The 19,534-nt window shown below is 34.7% G+C and overlaps 1 protein-coding gene across 1 annotated transcript in view; it reads right to left on the bottom strand.

The window, feature by feature from the left end:
- The window catches only part of CNTNAP2 (contactin associated protein 2), a 1,042,914-nt gene that overhangs the window by 593,687 nt on the left and 429,693 nt on the right, over positions 1-19,534 (bottom strand). The window lies entirely within an intron of this gene.

Genomic DNA, 19,534 nt, shown 5'->3' with positions numbered 1-19,534 from the left:
CAGATGAGACACAGGAGGTCGGATACTAACCAGCAGCTGTGGCCAGGCAGCAAGCCTGAGGTATCTCAGCTGGTGCTGGGTACCTAAACTCAGGGAATGGATTTTCACAGTGGGTGCCCAGAACACATGTCTGTGTAGGAGATTAATCCTGCCCTAGGGTTCTCTACTTATCTTCTAGCAATAGAAACTTAGTTCAGTGAAGAGGTTTAGATAAAAATTCTGTCTATTCTTGTAACAGTCACTTGCACAAATAAATGTATTCTAGGTGTTCTATGCCATAGAAACATATAGAGTAGAAGGTTCCTATATATTCATATATTCAAATTCATATATATTTTTCAGTTATACAGATCAGTGTGTTTGGATTCAGTTATGTATTTGGAATCAATGTATTTTAGGCTCAGTTCTGACAAAAGTGTAATGCCTGGGAACAAAAAAAAAAAAAACAACCAAAATCCTATTAGATTGTATTTAAGACTGGGTCATTTGTCTGGGCTAGGAAAATCATCTCTATGTTTAGACATAATAATTGAGTGAAATAATTGGCTCAGATCATTTTGCCATCAAACTGTAGTTCTAAAATCTAGAAAAAAGTCCCTAAAGTTTTAACTTGGATTTATGGAGTGGTACCATCAACAGTAAAATGAAAAAACTGTACGCCCAAAATTAGTACAATTAACACAGAATGAGATTTCTTTTTTAAGATTATGACTGGAGTTCTATATTTACAAAATTTAAAATCACTATATATCAGGATTTTATTATTCCTCATTTAATCCATAGCTAACAAAACCTGCTTTTAAATCAATGAAACTTTATATTGCTCTTTCATACAGCATAAAAGATGGTTATGAGACAAAAATATTTCAAAATTAGGTATTAGTGTAAGAATAGAAAGAAAAGTTTTGAAATGTTCATTTATATTTCACAACAGTAGCTCAAGTTTTTACTTCTGTTTCCAAATAACCCCAAGTGCATCTCAACTGAATACCTAGACATCTAAGTCACTGCCTGTGTTTAGGAAGGTGATTTGCTTGCTCATGAGAGGTCCTCCTAAGGGGAAGGATTTTAGAACTTTTCTCAGCAAGAATACTGAGTATCTTATCTTTTGCTCCAACAGGTCAATCAGTAAGTCAGCTCTGCTTTCTTTGCACATCATCTCTAAGTTAGAATGCTGACTACTCACGTATTTTTTCTTGTGTTAAGGGAAAAAGAACTATAGCACTAAATGATGAGAATATATAAGAAGTTGGTTCTAATCATGGCTATGCAATGCTGCACTCCTGAAAGTAGCATTAAACCCTTAGGGCTATGCTGAAAATTTGTTGTGTGGAGCTGAAACAATGTGCTTGCCTTTGACAGATACATCTTGACATAATATTTGAAATATTTGAGCAAGTGACCTGACCCATTCTAGGCCCAAGTGAGGCATGTCATTTCTGTTCAGAAGAAAGTTTATCATTTCAGACATCTACAAGATTTCTAAACTATTTATACTTCTACCTAAATTATGAATTTTAAGTAAATATATCTTCTCAGATTGTAAGTGTACTGATGCATCTTAAAGGCCAGAAAAGTCATGAATGAACAAAGTTTTGTAGAAAGAGCCAAACATTAAGTACTGCTATAATAGTTTTGAGCTCCCAGAAGCTTTAAAATTATGAAAAGAACATAGTGGGGTTGGGAAGAAGAAAGAAGAGAAAAAAAAAAGTAATTTGCAATTATAGATCCAACAAATACATGCACATTTTTGTCAAATTCTGATGACAGAGGTCTGGGAACAGCAGAAATCTGGAAATTAGTGCTTGCATTGGATATTTTCTGGGTCTGATCAAGTCTCTATTTCAAGTTGATTTCATGTTTCAGGAACAGCAGAAGCATTGACTACTGCCTGCTCAACGTGATAAGACCCTCCTGGATTGCAGAGTAGTGATTTGTAAAAGCAGAACACTCTCCAGAATTTCTTTAAGTTTGTACAGTGAAGAAATAGTTAAAAAATAGTTTCAAAAAATCCTTTACTATAATTATTAGACAGAGTTGAGTTTTTAAAAACAGCAACAACAACAAGCTTTTCTGTCAATTTTTTAAAAGGCATTCGTAAGTACTTCTCTAAATAGGTATGTTCCTAACATTAATGAAAAGTTCTTCTGTTAATGAAAATCTGTACAATCCTGTGTCCCTTGCTTATGCTTTAATGAAGGCCAAAACATCCTCTCCTTAAGCAGCAAGGCTGATCACACAAAAATTTGGATACAGAGGACATGTCATGGTTGACATGTGTGATGTGATATTCTCTCTTTCCACATAGATGTCCCCTATGATAATACCTCTTATTAACTTACAGTCTGAAGAAAAGAGAGGGTGATTAGAAAATAAAATTTCAGGTAGAAGAGAGTGAATATTACCTGTGGATTGGGCAAAAAGTCCTAAATAGAAAGATCATCTTGCCATATGACAGAAATTATGAGACAACATGAAAAAGTAGTATGCTGTGATAATTGAGTGTTAGGAAATGAATACTCAGGTGGTCTTTTATTTCCTTAATGTAGACAAAAATGGATGTAGGCTGCAAAAGCAAAATAACTAATAAAAAAGAAAGGTTTGAAATGAAAATGATCACATCAGAAATAAACCTGTAGACACGATGTCTGACAAAACTAAGAAGACAAGATAATTTTTATCCGAAGCAGAATGGAGGAAATTACACATGAAATGGTAAATCCTTCTGCCAGGATTTATGAATCTTTCAAATTTGGACAATAGGGAGAAAGGAACAAAGACATGGAGAATGACAAGTATTTGAAAATAAGCTACATATTTGTCAAGTTCAAGAAAGGCAAAATAGCTGCCTAAAAAACTACAGACTTCGAACACTAAATAAATTTTGAAGCAAAGAAAGATGTATAAACCTTTGAGAAACAATAAAATCTAACAATGACAGATAAAATAACTGATCTGATATCTCTTCTTTCCTTTTCAAAAAAAAGTTGTGTGAAGTTTTATTGTGTGGGGGTTTTTTTTATTTGTTTGTTTGTTTGGTTGGTTTTTGTTGTTTTTTTTTTAAGTAACAGAAATGAAATATAAGCAAATTTCAATGTATTGTTTGTTATTCACTCATGGAACATTAGAAATTGAGATAGAAAAGATGGCAAATGGTGTAAGCTTTGCAAAGGAGCCAAGAGAATGTGATAAGTGAACTAAGACAAGAGAGTTCTTTGGTTGAGTGTTTCAAGAATCATTTTTAGGGTTTGAATTATTTCATTGTTAACTCTGACCAAGAAACTAAAGCATGTGCTAATGAATGTACAGGTGACATGAAGTTTAAAGTTTCTTGAAGTCATGAACGACGCACTAAAGCTTAAGAGGCAGCAAAGCCAAAGGACCTCACCTAGGAACCAAATGATGATTTCTTCTATTGTTTGGGGCAAAAGTGGATAATAAATGATGTCTATGGAATGTATCATCAAATACCAAAACAAAATGAGTAATAAATCTTTCTTCAAACATGTCAAAAGAACACAGACTTCTAGACAGTTTGAAATGCTAACAAATAAATAAGCAGACTATAAAAGCAAAGCAATGACAGAAAAAGGAAATACATTCTTTGCATTCTCTGGATGAAACTGGGGTGATGTCTCTTCTTTCTACAGGGTTTTGTCACTGATTCAGTTTGAAGCAGTTTTGGAACAAATAGTCAGAATGAAAAGTAACAAACCACAAAGGCCAGACAATATTTAGCCATGAGTTCTAAAGAACTCAGAGGTGAGACAGCTGAATTATTAACAATGGTGTATATAAATTCTCACCTGAAACTGCTTTGGTGCCTCACCATAGGAGTGTGTTAATTTTTAAAAAGTATCCTTCAGGGAGCAAGGGACAAAACCAGATTGGTGAGATGATCATCTATGTTAGACAAAGTCTTAAAAACTAGAATAAGGAAATTACTGCAGACACATAAGTAATTATGATCTACTTGAGAAGAATAAGCTTGGCTTTTACAAAATAAATCATTATTACTAATCCACTGAAGTCCATGAAAAGAGCAAATATGCATATGGATAAATGTGATGTGGTTAAGGTAATCAATTAAATTTTTTTTTCTATATCTGTGGAAAATATTCCTCACCAGAGGCTTTTAAGATGTTGAAGCCTTATAGAGCCCTTAGAAGGCCCTTAAATGGTTAAAAGAGAAGTATTAGAAATGTTGAATTCTAACGGTGGGAATCTGCAGTGGAGTTGTTCTGATACCTGTAATGTTCAGCACACTCATGAGCTGTACGGGAGAGAGGGTGAGCAGAGAGACAAGAAAGTTTATTGGTGGTACTAAATTATTTAGAGTGGTGAAGATGAGAGAGTACTGTGAAGAACTGCAGCAGAAGATGTCTTATGAACCTGAATGACTGAAATTAAGTGTAGATAAATGTAAAGTGCCACATGGGGAAAGGAATATCCTAATTTCACATCAAAATGATGAGCTCTGAGCTAACCATTACTATTCAGAAGAGAGACCTAAAGATTATAATAAATAGTTCAATGAAACAGTCATTTTAATGCTCAGTAGCAGTTAAAAAGTAAATTAAATGCTAGTACAGGAGTACAGAGAAAAGAGTTATGCCACTGTAAACAGTGCTTCATCTACAGTTTGAACATAATGTGGAGGTCCAGACCCTCACCTCAAAAAGGATATAAGAAAGGAACTGAAACTTTTGTATGAAAAATAACTGAATAATCTTTTATCTGGAAAATAAATCAATTTATTGGGATATGAAGAAGCTCTACAAAACCACAAGGAATGTGGAGAGAACGTAGGAGAGATCAGCTTTTCACAGTTTCTTTCTGTCTAAATGCATACTGGGAATCAAAAGAAGGTAGGTTCAACACATTCAAAAAGAAGCTCAGCAAAGGGGCAGCAATTTATAATATTTATTACCACAATCATAGGTACTAGAGACCTGTGTGTTTGTCTAAGAATGAAAGCTGCAAACACAATAGGAAAGGATCCACTGAGGATTGCTAAATACACAATACCAGACGTGACTCAGGAAGTCTTTCAGTTGAAACTAATTAGAAGATAGAAGTGCTTTACATGGAAGCATTATATATATTGCTTCCAATTTTATTGTCCCCCAGGCATTTCCTTATGAACAATGTGGAGACACAACAGAAGGATCTTTCATTGGATTAATTATGGCCATGCTTAAATTATCCCTATTCTGTTCTATGCAGTAAAGGCACATATCATTGAGTCCGTGCTAGGTTGCAGTAGGAAAGATAAACTTGATCTTCATCTCAACTTCTTTAGTTTCAAATACTTTTTCCTCCATCAGAAATAAGTAAATATTAATGTTATTTTATGAGGCATTAGAAGATTTCCCTGTTCATTGTATAGGCAATCCATTTTTATAGTCCTAAAACATGGAAGGGGTATATAGAAAATACACTCAGACGAAGCAGGAAAAAAAAAATTGTCTTACCAGAGAACCACAGATGTACTTAGTACACAGGACACAAAGTGAAAAAGAAAATACCTTATGATTATTGTTTCTAAAATCCTTGAATAAAGTAAATCCTGGCAAGAAAAAGACAAAGATGTGATAAAAATTTGTGATGGTAATCACATATTCATCACTAAATTAGGTTGGGAAGAGGTTTCTGACCAGCATCGGAGGAAAATCATGACATAAATTTCAAATAGTTAACAGGGCTAGAAAATCTAACTCAGAGGCAGAGCCTTCATTTGTCTAAGCTTTTACACAAATGTAGCTGCTACAAAAAAGGTCACACAATCAGCTATTACCCATCTAATAGGTCTCTTTTTGATCCCTTTCCTATGGTCATATATTTTGGGGTTTGTTTCTGTTTTGGGATTTTTTTAACAGAAAAACAATTTTAAAAATAATACATAATCTCACTTTGGTGAATTTCAACAAGTTTTTTGACCAGATTGTGTCAGAATGCCTCAACAAACCAGGAAATTTATTTCTGTCAGACTGCTAGCTGTAGCTTCTATCACAGCTACAGAAAATTAAACAGAACAGCTGTCAAATACCAGTTTGCTTGATGTTTAATTCATGTGCAAGCACCTAGTTCAGCAGTTTGAGGCACTAGAAACTGTTTCCCAGAAGTGATCTCTATTCTCTAAGCAAGACAAACAGTGTAAACTTGGTGCCTGAAAATGACTTAGTTTTTCTTGGATAATAATATCTGGTACACTGAAGACAAAACTACATGTTTTTCTTGCAATTAATGTGATTTAATTTAAACAATATTTATAATTCTTCTTGTCTAAATCTAGGAAAAATAATTCTCTTTAATGTAATTTAAAGTACAGCACAGTTCTCTTCAGTGAGGAACACTTCATCTGTGGTCTGTGAGGCAATGAGCACACACAAAAAGAGAGTAGATTTTCAACTCTACTTCATAAGAATTCCTCATATTAAAGATATCCATGCATGTGCCAATGACAAATGAATATTATTGGTAGTACAATTCCTTTTTCCTTATGGACATTTTCCTATGTTCCTATGTTTCCTATGCTTTGTTCACAAAAAGTCCACTTGTCAGTTTGGACCAAGAATGAACTGATGTGAGCAGACACTGGAAAATCCAACAGAAATAATAGTTTGGAAAGTTGTTTTCACTACTATTTGTTACAAGTTGCATAACAATAAGAGGACTGCTCTAGATGGTCTAAAAAATCCTCAGTGGGCTGTGCAGAGAGCGGTGTGAAATAGAGAAGAAGGGTACATAGATAAGAAAAGGCAAAACTTTGCAAAAAACCCAAGAAATTTAAATCAAGTATTGGAAACCAAAATGAGGATTCAAAGCAAAATCTAGGGTTTCTGCATCAGCAAATATGAAAGGTGATCTCAGTCATAGTATCACGGTTCAATTAGAGTGAATATTTTGTGTGTCAGAGAGGTAGGCGAGTGAAGTAGATCTCTAATCAAAATAGAAAATCATATATATATATTTACTAATAACTAGAGCTCAGGAGCAGCTTAGACCTACTCTGTTCTCAGAGGATCATTTTCTTCACATCCCTAACAGCAGATCCTGAAGCTGAGAAGGGATGGATGTTTACAGCCTAAATGAAAGGGCTCTTGAGAAAAGTGCAAAGAGGGTGCAATTATTGGAAAATGAAGAGAGGCTCCTGCTGAAGGTAACATGTATGGCTGAAGGCAAAAAAAAAAATAAAAAAGAAGATGTCTCTGAGAATTATTAACAGTGAGGTTTTAGTCACTGGGATGACATCTGCAGGTAAGGGAGAAGAAAAAGCCACCAACAGCAGGAAGGAGAGCTGTCAAACAAGGACAAATACTGTGGATGAGAAAGCTGCTGTGATATCAATGGGAATCAATAGGAATGAGGAGAAAGGAATCCCTTAATGAATATGAGCAGGAGATGCACTGATATGGGTAAGAATTAACATTTTCAATTAAAACAATAGGAAATGCACTTCTATTGTTCAGAAGTCTTTCATACACACACACTTTAAAATTTTCTATGCCTTAGATGATAAAAGCGACTTTTGTAGGAAAATTTCACCTTCTTATGCTTTTTTTTTTTTTTTTTTTTTTTTTTTGTATTTTTTTTTTTTTTGTATTGTTTTCCTACCCAAATTTTGCATCCTTTCAAAGATCTGGTTCTCTAAATGGAGATGATATTAATTAATACACTACATGCAGCTGAATTTTTCTTGATAGAGATAGATTCCTTTTTTCTTTTTCTCATAAAAATCTGGAAGAGTAAATAGCACCTGGGTTTTTAAGTTTCCCAGGTGTATTTCCAGTTCCACATCACACTATGCATTACAAGGTACTTCAGTATATGAGCAGACAACAGCAATTTTACAAGGAAAACATCTTCATCTTAACTATTTAAGTTTATTTAAGCTTTTTTCCAAGGAGAGATTTAACACTTGAAGAAGTTTCAAAATCACTCCAGGCAGTACGATATGAAGTAATTTTAACATGTTTCAGTACATTAGGTTTAAGGAATAATACTCACTTCTTTGCTATAATGTTGTCCAAGTCTCTTGGCTAAGATAAACCACTAGACATAAAGAAGATTTGATATTTCTGTAATGGAAGGCCATATTTCCTACTTACATCCATGTCCCCTGTACAGCATGCAATCACAGTGGTTGTACATCCACATATATGTACCAGAATTCATAAAAAATCCAGAAAGCCTGGTATTTAGAAAAGAGAGAGAAAAAAAAAAGCAGGGAATTCCTAGCTACTTTTTTTTTTTATGATCAGACATTTTATGGTTGTGTGAATACTGAATTGAAAGCTCTACAAAAAGAAAATAAAGTTTTCAAATAGTGTTTCAGACCTTGACAGTTAAATTTCATGGAATTTCATGGAATCTTCTATAAATTTAAAAATTATTTTCCTCCATTTTTACTCAATCATACCACGAACAGAAGCAAAAATTTAACTGTATTTGGACAAGTTCAATATCATAAATACTTGCATGTTTTGTCACCCACTCTATGCATTTTTTTCTAGTGCTTCTGAAATAAGGCCCTCACATATTTCATACTTACATTTTTATGTTGAGTAAGATGGAGGAACCCCTGTGTATCAATAATATTTTGTTGACACTGTAGTTTCTGTTATGTTTTCTTCTTTCTCCAGAGATAAACAACAAGAATTGAAACAACAACCTCAAGTAATATCAGCTTGTTTCTATTTTAGTATCAGGAAGAATTCAGGCAAAGGCAAAAGGCATCCTGAAATGCTCTGTGAAATTTGCCTTCACTGACTGGGAAGACGAATCAAAAAAATAAAAAGTAATAGTCTCTTGATTTGGCTAGGTCACTCTTCCATTTTCCTACTAAGTCTTCTGATGCAGTTATTGCAGGGAATGAATTTTTGAAGCCAAATCTTGACTAGATTTGCCAAGATTTGTCAAAAAGAACTAATCTAGCATATTATATTCTGTTTATTATCAATGAATTAATCAAGTAGTTTTATATGTATTACTTATCTCTCATTATTAATCTACTATATATCCATATCCAGAAGTAGATATTTTTAGAAGGATAGATTTACAGTTTTATCCATTCCACTCCTTTATACACCAAAAATATATTTTGTGGAAGTCATCAAATCGATCTACACCTAGTGATTGTTTTACAATCAAGAGATCTAACTGGTGCTTTATTGATACACTGTGACCCTTGACTACTGAAAAAGAGACTCCTTAACTATTAAATGGTTCAAAACTTGCTTTTGTGTGATGCATCATCTATCAGTATTTATAATTACTTTCTTAGATATTTAAATTTCAACTTTAGCTCTTTTCATTTTTTGCTAGAGTAATAAAAACCAAAATGACACTATGCCATCCTTGCCTTGAGGATCTATAACAAAAATTCAAATAATCAAAAATAATTATCATTACATTATTACCTTCTGCTCTTCTCCAGCTTTTTTACACGGGTGATTTAGCAGCACTACTTAATAACTCAAAAGAGCACACACGTAGCACTCTGAACTTAGAGAAAAAATATTTCCATGTTTATTTTAAAGACTTTTTTAAAAAGCATGAAATACTAATCAATTCCTGTATAGTATTCCTTATGTCATAAAAAAGGATGACAATTCCTTCTAAGCATTTAAGGCATAACAAGCAAAAGATATTGAAAGGTCACAGGATGTCTAATATTGCAAACTACTGTTCAATCTATTTCAAATTGATTGACTTTTCTCTAGCTACTGTCTGTCTCCTCTATCCTTTGCTATTTTCTCACCCATGTTTTATAGATTGAAGTTATGTCTCCAGTGCTAAATTATTTATGAAAAGTGTACAGTTTAACTAGAAGACAGTGTTTGATTTCCTTCTATTCCAAACAGAGTTCTCACGTTGAGGGGAAAAAAGTTCATTTTTCAGCTCTTGGTGCCATGTGATCATTTTGGGTATCATTATAAGAGGAGACATATCTACTCCACTCAAACGACTGTTTAATACTCTCATTAAAAATGTACACAGAGATAATTTTATATGTACATGTACTATTTCAACTGTAATAATCCAAACACGCCTCATGGACTCTTTGGATTCCATCTGGCATATAGCAGTATTGTTTTTTATTCCTAAAACAGGAATCAAGTATAGAGACAGTAATTAAACATTACTGCAACAAAAGCTGCAGCAGAACTTGAAGTAGGGGAAGTTGAATCACATAAAATATCAATCAATTAATCAACTTCAAATTTATTTCTCTCTTGTAGTGAACAGAACCAGTAGATTTTAGATGGTGACCTTCTACATTGCATATATGAGCAATCTGGTTCATGTGAGACCTAAATGCCCTAAAATTTGTAAGTATTTTGGTGGTGACAAAATTTTCAAGATTTATGATGCACGTGTTCAGCCCCACAGGACTGTTACTGGTGATAGAGACCATACAAAATTTGCTTCTACATCAGCAAGATGTTACAGAATATCCCACTGATCCCACTTAAATAATCCAAAACACATTTAGCTTAAACTTTTTATGTGTTTGTTTGAGCCTACTTAGAATATCTGACAAATGCCTGTCCCAGACGAAATGGCTGCCAACCGACCGGGCAGCTCTACTGAACCAGACATGTTCTGTTATTAGCCAAAAAATTGTGCAAAGTAAGCTAATAAAGCACTGTGCTGACTTCAGGGCATGCTGTCACACGTGAGGGATATCTCACAGCACGAAATAACCTAATTTATAATAATTGCTGAATAATTGATAATTAATGGACATTTATAGAAGTGTTGGGATTTAGAGATGGTCCTTTAACCTCCAAAGCCAGTCTAAGAGCAACAGGATTTGTAAGACTTTATACTATTCTCGTGAAGTACAAGTGTTTTCTCATGTTCCCTCATCAAACACATGAACAACTACCTTTTGTCCATGCTTCTAAGTGCAAACATGGAAACACACTAAATTATTCTTTAAGGATTTTGGCTTTGCCCTAACACTGTCAGCTTTTTCTTGTGTTTCTTTTTTTTTTTTTTTGCAGTAGGAAGAAAATTCTTTGATATTTACACTTTTAAAGGAGTTTGCTTTAAGCTCCATGACATGATATTCACTCTTGACCAGCTTAACAGTTTTCTCTAGTGACTATCTTCCTTTTAGACACATTTTATACTAATAATTCAATTTCTACTTCTTTTCCCTTGTTTTCCATATTTTTGTTCAGAAGTTTGACTTGGTATCTCTATTTTTTGGTTAATTTTTATTTCTAATTCATGACTGCTACCTTCAGAGGAATACTTTCAGAAAAATCTCTGAAATCACTTGGCTCCATTTGGTGCACTTTTCCTTCCAACTCTTCTGTGATTTATACTTAGTGTTCACTAATGGTTTTCAGAAATGCTGCAGTGTCACACAAGATTATTTTTGGTTTACTTGCTTGCAGACTGATGTCTAGTGCAAGAAGTTGTTAGTTACACTGATTCAGTCAAGGGTAGATCTCAAGCGATGAAATTAACCTCCTCTATTTAATAGGAGACTTTTCTCATTAATTTAAGAAAGGGAAACTTGGGTGCGGAATCATAGCACAGTCAGTGCTGCATGGTGCATCATCCATGCCACAGTTAAGAACGTACATTTCTCAAAGTATCTTGGTTTCTGAATATTCACCTACTTCAACTATTTGTCTGTTGTAATTGTTCCTATTTTTCTTTGCATCAAAAAAACCTGTATTTCTAAGCCATTTGGATGTAATTGAAATCTTATTTCTAGGAAATTAGGATTATATATGAGAAAAAAGAGTATATTTATATGCACTTACATATAAACATATATATATATATATCGATAGATAGATAGATATAAAAGCCAGATGGATTTATTCTGTTGGTGTTTTAGTACTTCATAAGATGACTAAACCACAGAGACTGTTAAGGTTTTCTTTTTAGGAGGAAGTCCAGTGGATTACAGACGCTGGGTATACTTATATCCAGCAATTTTAACTTTTTCTGTTATTGTGTTTACTGTGTAAATTTATTGTTTGTTCTCCTTCATTCCACAAAATAATGAGGTGAGAGGCTTTTCTACTGGAGCTGTGTTTCAGGCACATATCTTTTTTCTGCCTCCATTTAAAGGGAAGGCATTGACTAGAAATTGTAGGATGAAACCTAATTAATTTGCATACAAGTTCTTATTATACCTGTGAGCTTTTTTAGCTCTACTTTATCTATGTCTGAACATGGTGGCAAGGATTTTTCTATGGCTTGGTAGAGAACCCCAGGAAAGAGGCATTTGACTATGACCCACTGACCAAGAAAAATCATTCTCATTGCAACTATTTTAATTTTTCTTTTATGTCCTATTAAAAAAAAATAAACCAACCAACTAAAACACTTCCAGTTATACCTTTATTTTACAATTTCATAATTCAATAAAAAATATTTTATATAAACATTTGTATTATTTCAAATAAACAGTATTTTTGAAACACTCCCATATTGATTACTTGCATTCTTTTCCCTTTTCATGTATTATTTTACACAAATTTAAGAAAAAAAAATGTTGCAAAACAATCAAAGTGTAGTAGTTAAGTTCTATACATATGAGACATAATCTGGAAGCTAAAATGACAACCCTAGCTATACTACAATTCATAAAAAGATAACATTGCCCCTTGCCAAAAGGAATCATCATTTCCTCTTGCTCTGCTATCACCTTTAATAAGACATTTTGGTGTTAGGAAGTAACATACCAATAATTTAATATATTTAATGGGTTACATAAAATTCCACTAGCAGTATTTTAGAGAAGGTTGTAATAAGCTAAGTGCATAGAAGTAGCTCATGAGAAAACTCATTTGAGCATTGGGTGCAGCTAAATTTAACTTGGCAGCTTACTGGGAAAAAGGCCTTACTCCTAAAATGTTCCACTCGTGTTATTTTTTTCTAGCATCTTCTCTGCTCAAGCATCTGAACCTCATGTAACTGCAATTATTGCATTTGATGCACCATTAAAAGATCTCCCAGAGCATGTATAAAGGATTTTACACAAAATTTATTCTTCATCTGGTCAGTTGCACTAAGAAAGAAAGTGCCCTTGCTCAGAAAAAGATCAGACTTTTGCTACAAGACAGATGTGTACATTCAGGATCCTGACTTCTACTGTACACATAAACACCACCGTACACTGATAAACATACTTAAGTCGAAATCCCGTTCTCTCTTTGTTTTGTTTTCCTGCCCTTCTTTTAGTGCCTCCCATCAACTCCAGAACAAAACTTCCCACTGCTGACCACGCTTGGCAGAGGGTGAGAGGTTTCAGCATTACACTTGAATACCTTCACAGAACTCAAGTTTAATGTGACACTTATGAAAGTAAAGAAGGGATTCACACGTAGTCTTAACTCAGAGATTATTTCTTTTAATTCTTTTGTTTTACTAGCCAGTATATCATTCAAGAAGGACATAGGGGGTGATACCTACCTCTCTGCTGATACAGCATTATGGTGATAGGTAGGCAGGGAGGACACTATGGGAATGGATGTCTCAGGAGGAATGAAGGTCACAAGGAAGAGGGCACAGGTATAGGATACAAATCTGCAGGAAACTAGAATAGGTTCAGTTGCTTCAAGGGGGAAAATCAAACAAATCAACACATGGTATGATGGAGTGCTTTTTCTGTACTTAAAACCAGACTGACCTAACAATATATTTACAGTTTTTCTTCGTTTCAGTTGGGATGTTTACATCCAGGCAGCTGTGCCAAGTACAGCAAAAAAACCATGTCTCTGTGAGGAAACACTGCAAATCACTTTTTATATTTTCATTTAAATGTGTGGCTACCCTTGATGATGGCAACTGGATACAGCTCTAAAGCAAGTAAAGGCAAACACCAATAAACCGCTTCAGCTCTCTGATTGCAACTACCTTACATGAGGCACTCTGCATAAATTAAGCAAGGATATGAGCAAAAGTGCAAGGCTTTCATCATCATGAAGAGAAGAACATGTCACATACAAGTGATTAAGCCTTATGCAAGCTTGTTGGTTTGGGCACCTTGAGGACCTGATACCCTCACATGCCAGTAGACTTTTTTTTTACCATTATCCGTAAGAATGAAGATAGGTTGGAAAACACAGCTTTTAACAGTACATTTTTCAACCCATTTTTAAAGAAAAGCTCTTGTAGTTGAGATGAAAGGACATTAGAAAGCAGAACACTTGATTTAAAATCCTATGTTTATTTGAGTGTATGTACTCAAAACTCTTTAAAACACCAGGGTCAAATAGAAGTGATTATATATTGAAGTCACTGGAGGAAAAAAAAATGACAACCCAATAATTGTGTTCCATTTAGAAATATATCTGGAAAAAGGTCCCATTTTTCCAGTATCAAGAAGTTAGTTCCCATTTGAGCATAAGTAGGAGGATGGGACAGTATCTAATGCTACCTATAAACAAACAGGAAGCAGGAAAAAGCAAGAGTAACGCTGTTCCCATAGGGAAGGTTAATGAAGAAACTCCTGAGATTGCCAGGTTAAAGACACTCTTTGTTTGGGTGGTGGACTGCACAGACACCATGACTGCTTTTCTTTTATGTGACAAGGACCACAAATGGCACAAGGTAATATTAATTGCTGCATTCTCTTATCTTTTATCATATGGGACACCTGTCAGACAAAGGCATGAAATAGGTTCCCTAAAAAAGAGGTTCAAAAGGTGTGGTAACCTTGCAAAACAGACCAACAAACAAGCACCTGAGAAAAGTCACTAAAGAAAATAGAGAAATCAGCAACATCTCTTCATTCTCCCTAAAAGAAATAAAAAGAAAGCCAAAAAACAACAACCAAACAAATTAAAGGTTGCAGGTTTAATAATAGACAAATCTTGCTATAAGCATTATCTTGCCATAAGCATTGTTGACATATGCCAAAAGGCCTTAGGGTATGCTTTAGTTTTACCCCTACACTGCTTTGTTTGAACATCAGAAAATCAGACTCTTCTTTGGACTCCAGAATCCATAAGTCATTTCCTCATGAGGCTTGATAGTGTGTCGTCCCAATAGTCAAGCTGTGTGACTGTTGCTTTTAATTCAGATTAGACTAACCCAGGGACAGTTCTGCTTTCCTATTCCTGACTTCTGCTCTGCCACTTTCCCTTCTTCAGCACTGCTTTTTATTCCTTTAAAACCCCTTCCCCTTTGGCTCATACTGAGATAAGCACACTTCCAAGAGTCATTTCTCAGTCTAAGAAGCTATCAGTGACTACCAAAGCACTAAAAAAATTCAAGATACTTCTGATGTTTGATAGATATGCAGGAGATCTAGCAACTGCCCAGTTAGTTTTTTCACCCCAATACAAAAGCCAGTGGAATCCAGTTTCTGTTGCTTTTTAAGAAGGACTGTTTAAGACACCTGGGACACTTTCTTGCTGCCTCCCTCAGGCTTATTTTCTGCATAACTGGTGAATCTCTGAGCTCTTGTTGTGGTTACAAATGTCCTTTTCTGTTTCTATGTTTGGCGCTTTTTTGGGTTTTTTTTACAGTCCATCTTGTCTTACAGTTTCTGCTCTCATTTTGATGCCCTGACTTGCCCACTGAATTATTTCGCACTACTGCTTAAGTGAATAAATTATAAATAGTCCTCACTATATAGTTTATAAATACACTATAGACTACAATTAGACTATAAAAAGTATAACTTTAGTCAAAAGTAGCTCATATACACTCACACAAAATTACTTTCAACCATATGTGTGCATATATGTCTATTAATCAATATAGTGTATTTTAAAATAATTTAAATATAAAAAGGAGTAATAGATTTTGTTGCAGAATGCCATGGTAGTTTTTTGTTAATACATTATAACAAAAGATCTACATTTTAAAATCTTAATATAGCAAAAAGACCTTGTTTTGGACCAGCTAAGAGTATGCTTTCAACTTTTTCCCCTGCTTATTTCAGAAATATTAGTGTCCACAAAATTTTTAGCACAGCGCAGCTTTACCTTTCATGCTAGTTATATTTGGTATATTTGGAAGTAATAGGCATGCATAAGTACTTCTTAAATGCTGTCAAGGTTTAAATAAATTATTCATGAGGCATTCCTTACTCTCAGATAAGATTTAGTTTCAATAAGCAAGTAATTACTATAGTGATCAAGATCTTTCAATAAGCTATAAAAGGTGCTGTAGCAGAAAAAAGAAAAGGAAAAAAGAATTTTAGATTTATTCACATCTCTAACCTTACTGCCTTTTCATCCTCTTCTGAGCACTAATAACTATTGTTTAATTCACCTTTCACTATGAACAAAAACAATGTGTTATATCATCTTACTCTGCCAAAAACATATTATTACACTCTTTTGCAAATAAAAAGCCGAAATAAAGGCATATTTCTTTTATTCTGTATTAGCATTACTGAAAAAATTACCTTTCTTTCTCTAAAACAGGATAACTTAATTTTTATGATTACTGTATTTCTTCCTCATCTACCGAGCAATTTGATAAAGGAATCATTCCATGAATACCAAAACTTTCTCCACAAGAAATATTAATTTACTTTTTACTTTTTTGAGAGGGGTGGGGGCGGTGCATAAAAGCAAAGATTCTTGCATGGTTACCCACCCCCAATAACACATAGTTAATTAAAACAGCAGTTACCGACTCCATATGGAAATCAGAATTCTAACACAGAGTTACTTTTCATCCGAGGGAAAGTGTCAGGATTGCACAAGAAGTTGTTCAAACATCTTGGGAGGGCTTGGGGGACCAGACCTTGCTGTGGTGAGCATGAACAGAAATTATCACATTGTTATAATTTGGTTTTGACAAAGTCAATCTCCCCTGTGTTAGCCATGTATTAGCATACAATTTTTTTCTCTAAACACTCACCATCAGAAGAGATGGAGAGTATGTGGACACATAGTTGACAGACAGTGCAAAATTACTCATCCTTTGCATACACAGATCTAGAATTAGGAAGCCACATTTTCCACTTCAGCAGAAGCAAAGAAAGTTGCAATCAGGGTAAGGACTGTCGACTCCTGTTTAAAGATCAGGCAGTGCACCCCTTAAGCCCTGTAGGGTAAAGTGCTTTAGAGAGACCAGAAATGACACTGACCCTTCTGAGAAGAGCTCACGAGTTTCTTTTTCCTTTAACCTAAAAGCTTTCAGACAATAATTGTGTTGAGAAATGTACTGTCCTTGATCTTAAACGAAATAACAAAGGAAGACATTCAGATGAGAAGTAATCTTCTAGTGGCCTGAATACACCAGGACACATCACAGTATTGTAACACATCATTTTTGGGAAACCTTGCTTCCCTTGGACACTTTCAAAAGGCACTCTGTTGGTGTGAAGTATGCTTAGGCTGATTGCTAAGGCTGAGTCTGACTGACACACAGAGCCTTCATTCAGCCTCATCCCTCACATGTGCAAAGCTCTACTGGAGCTCACTCTGTCCAGCTGAGTGGAAGCAAAACCCAGGCAGGCCCTGTACTGCTATCTGATGTCATACAAGAAAGGCCTTTGCATTACATTTGAATGTTTAAAATCTTTCTCTGAAATTGTTTTTAGTTTTTTTTCTCCCAGTCTAGCCTAACTTCAGAAACCGAATCAATATTTCAGCAATTCTAAAGTTTACCTGAAAACTCCTCCCTTACATTATTCAGTATTTCCCTTTGAAAACTCAAAACTTCACAAAATTAGGAGGTAGTTTGCTCAAGCAGAAGTAACTTGCTGGAAGTCACTCCTGTTCCTGATTGATCCTCAAAAAATAACATAGTCAGAAATCTGTGACTGAGCAGCTGAACAGAAACATCCTACCTTAGTACAGCTGATTATTCCCTAATAAGGCTATGGGGGAAAATGCAGATTTCCTCCTCTATAAGTAATTGCAGAAAAAACCCAAAAAAATCCAAAACCAAAAAAAACACAAACCAAAAGAACAACAAAAAAAAACCCCAAATCCCCAAACAAACAAAAAGCCCAACAACTATAACAACAACAAAACTGTAACCTACTTCTGAACTAGTATATGCTCCCCTGAAATTCCAGTGGGTTGACATATGGCAGAGAAGATATTAGAAAGTTCTTGGGAATTCATGCTCCCAAATTCTGAATTTACAGAAGGAAATTTTTTCAGTGCTCACTTTGTGTGTGGTGCATGCACTCACTCAGAAACCTGGGTATTGCATCTCCTCAGTCCAGCAGCATTTTCAAAGAAAATATTTATAAAGGAATTCTACTGCTTGAAGACTACAGCTGAGCAGGCTTAGGGAGCCAAGACGACACCTGAACTTGGCCAGATTCCTACATCAGCTGAACTCCTTAAACACTGAGAATATACATTAATTCATGTGCTTTAGCTGTGAGAAGAATTAAAGTTACAGTGCAAGTTAAAGGAGAGCATTGCTTGTTTTGCTCTTCTCTCTTCCCCATAAGAATAAAACTGAAAGTGATGCCTATATTAACAAGATGACAGAACATACCCTTAAGAAACAAAAGAGTTTGCATATGTGGGCCATATTTTCCCCTATTTTGTTAAACAAAAAGTAGATCTATGTGATTTTTACTTTTTAAATAAACTCCTATTTTCTTCTGCAGAGCAATATCTTCCTCTTAGGAAACATTCTGCTGCCACAGAAATTTACAAGACCATGCCTTTGCTTTGACACCAAACAAACAAAACACCACGAATCCACAAAATAAAAAATGAACACTGAAGGACTCCTTCCCCCCACTCCCCCCCCCCTTTTTTTTTTTTTCCCAAGAATTCTAAGAAAGGCTGAAAAGTCAATTAAGTTTCTTCCATCTAGGTAGTCTTAACGTATTTCAGATATACCAAGTTTGTATGTTTTATCATTGTTCTCCCTACAGCTCACAGAAATTGAAGTTGTTCAATTTCTATTAATCATACCCAGGTAGCAGCAAAGCATTTCCATCTGGTTTCAAATTCCAGTTCTGAGTGAAAGAGAAGTCAGGTGCTCTCACTCAAAAAACAATAACCTTGTCAAGGCACCTTTAGTGCCTGGCTTGTAAAATCGAAAATGCTGGCTCTGGTCAGCACATCAGCATGCAAAATTAAGTAAGTCTGATTGCACTACAACTTAAAACCAAGAAATGCTCCAGTGAAGAACTGCTGTTGCTCAGAACTAGACAAAACATGAGTATTATCCTTGCTACTTAAAAATACCCTGGAAACCAATGACTTTAAGATAAATTTTATACCAGAGAGCAGTGAAAGCTCAATGACTATTACTTAGACAAGGCTTCTTACTTATTTTTTCTAAGTCAAAACTTCAAGTTACCAGGTTTGTTAAGGTTCCCAAACATGATCTCAGGTACTTCCATTTAATCAATTTTCAATTGCTTTTCCACTATTCTATTCCAGATATTGTCTCCTGTGTTCTTGCTCTACTCTTTGCCACATTACCAATTCACAAGATTAATAAACTTTTATTGATCAGATAAAAACATTTACTTTTTGAAAATGACAACATTTTTCCATGTATCAAAGTAGATATTATAAAACAAAAATTGCTTTTATTTCTAACGTCCAAGAACTAGAAT

This window comes from Prinia subflava, chromosome 1 (genome assembly GCF_021018805.1).
Source record: "Prinia subflava isolate CZ2003 ecotype Zambia chromosome 1, Cam_Psub_1.2, whole genome shotgun sequence".
NCBI classification, from domain to species: domain Eukaryota; kingdom Metazoa; phylum Chordata; class Aves; order Passeriformes; family Cisticolidae; genus Prinia; species Prinia subflava.
Note: the sequence above shows the minus strand (reverse complement) of the source record. Positions and strands in the feature narration are given on the sequence as shown.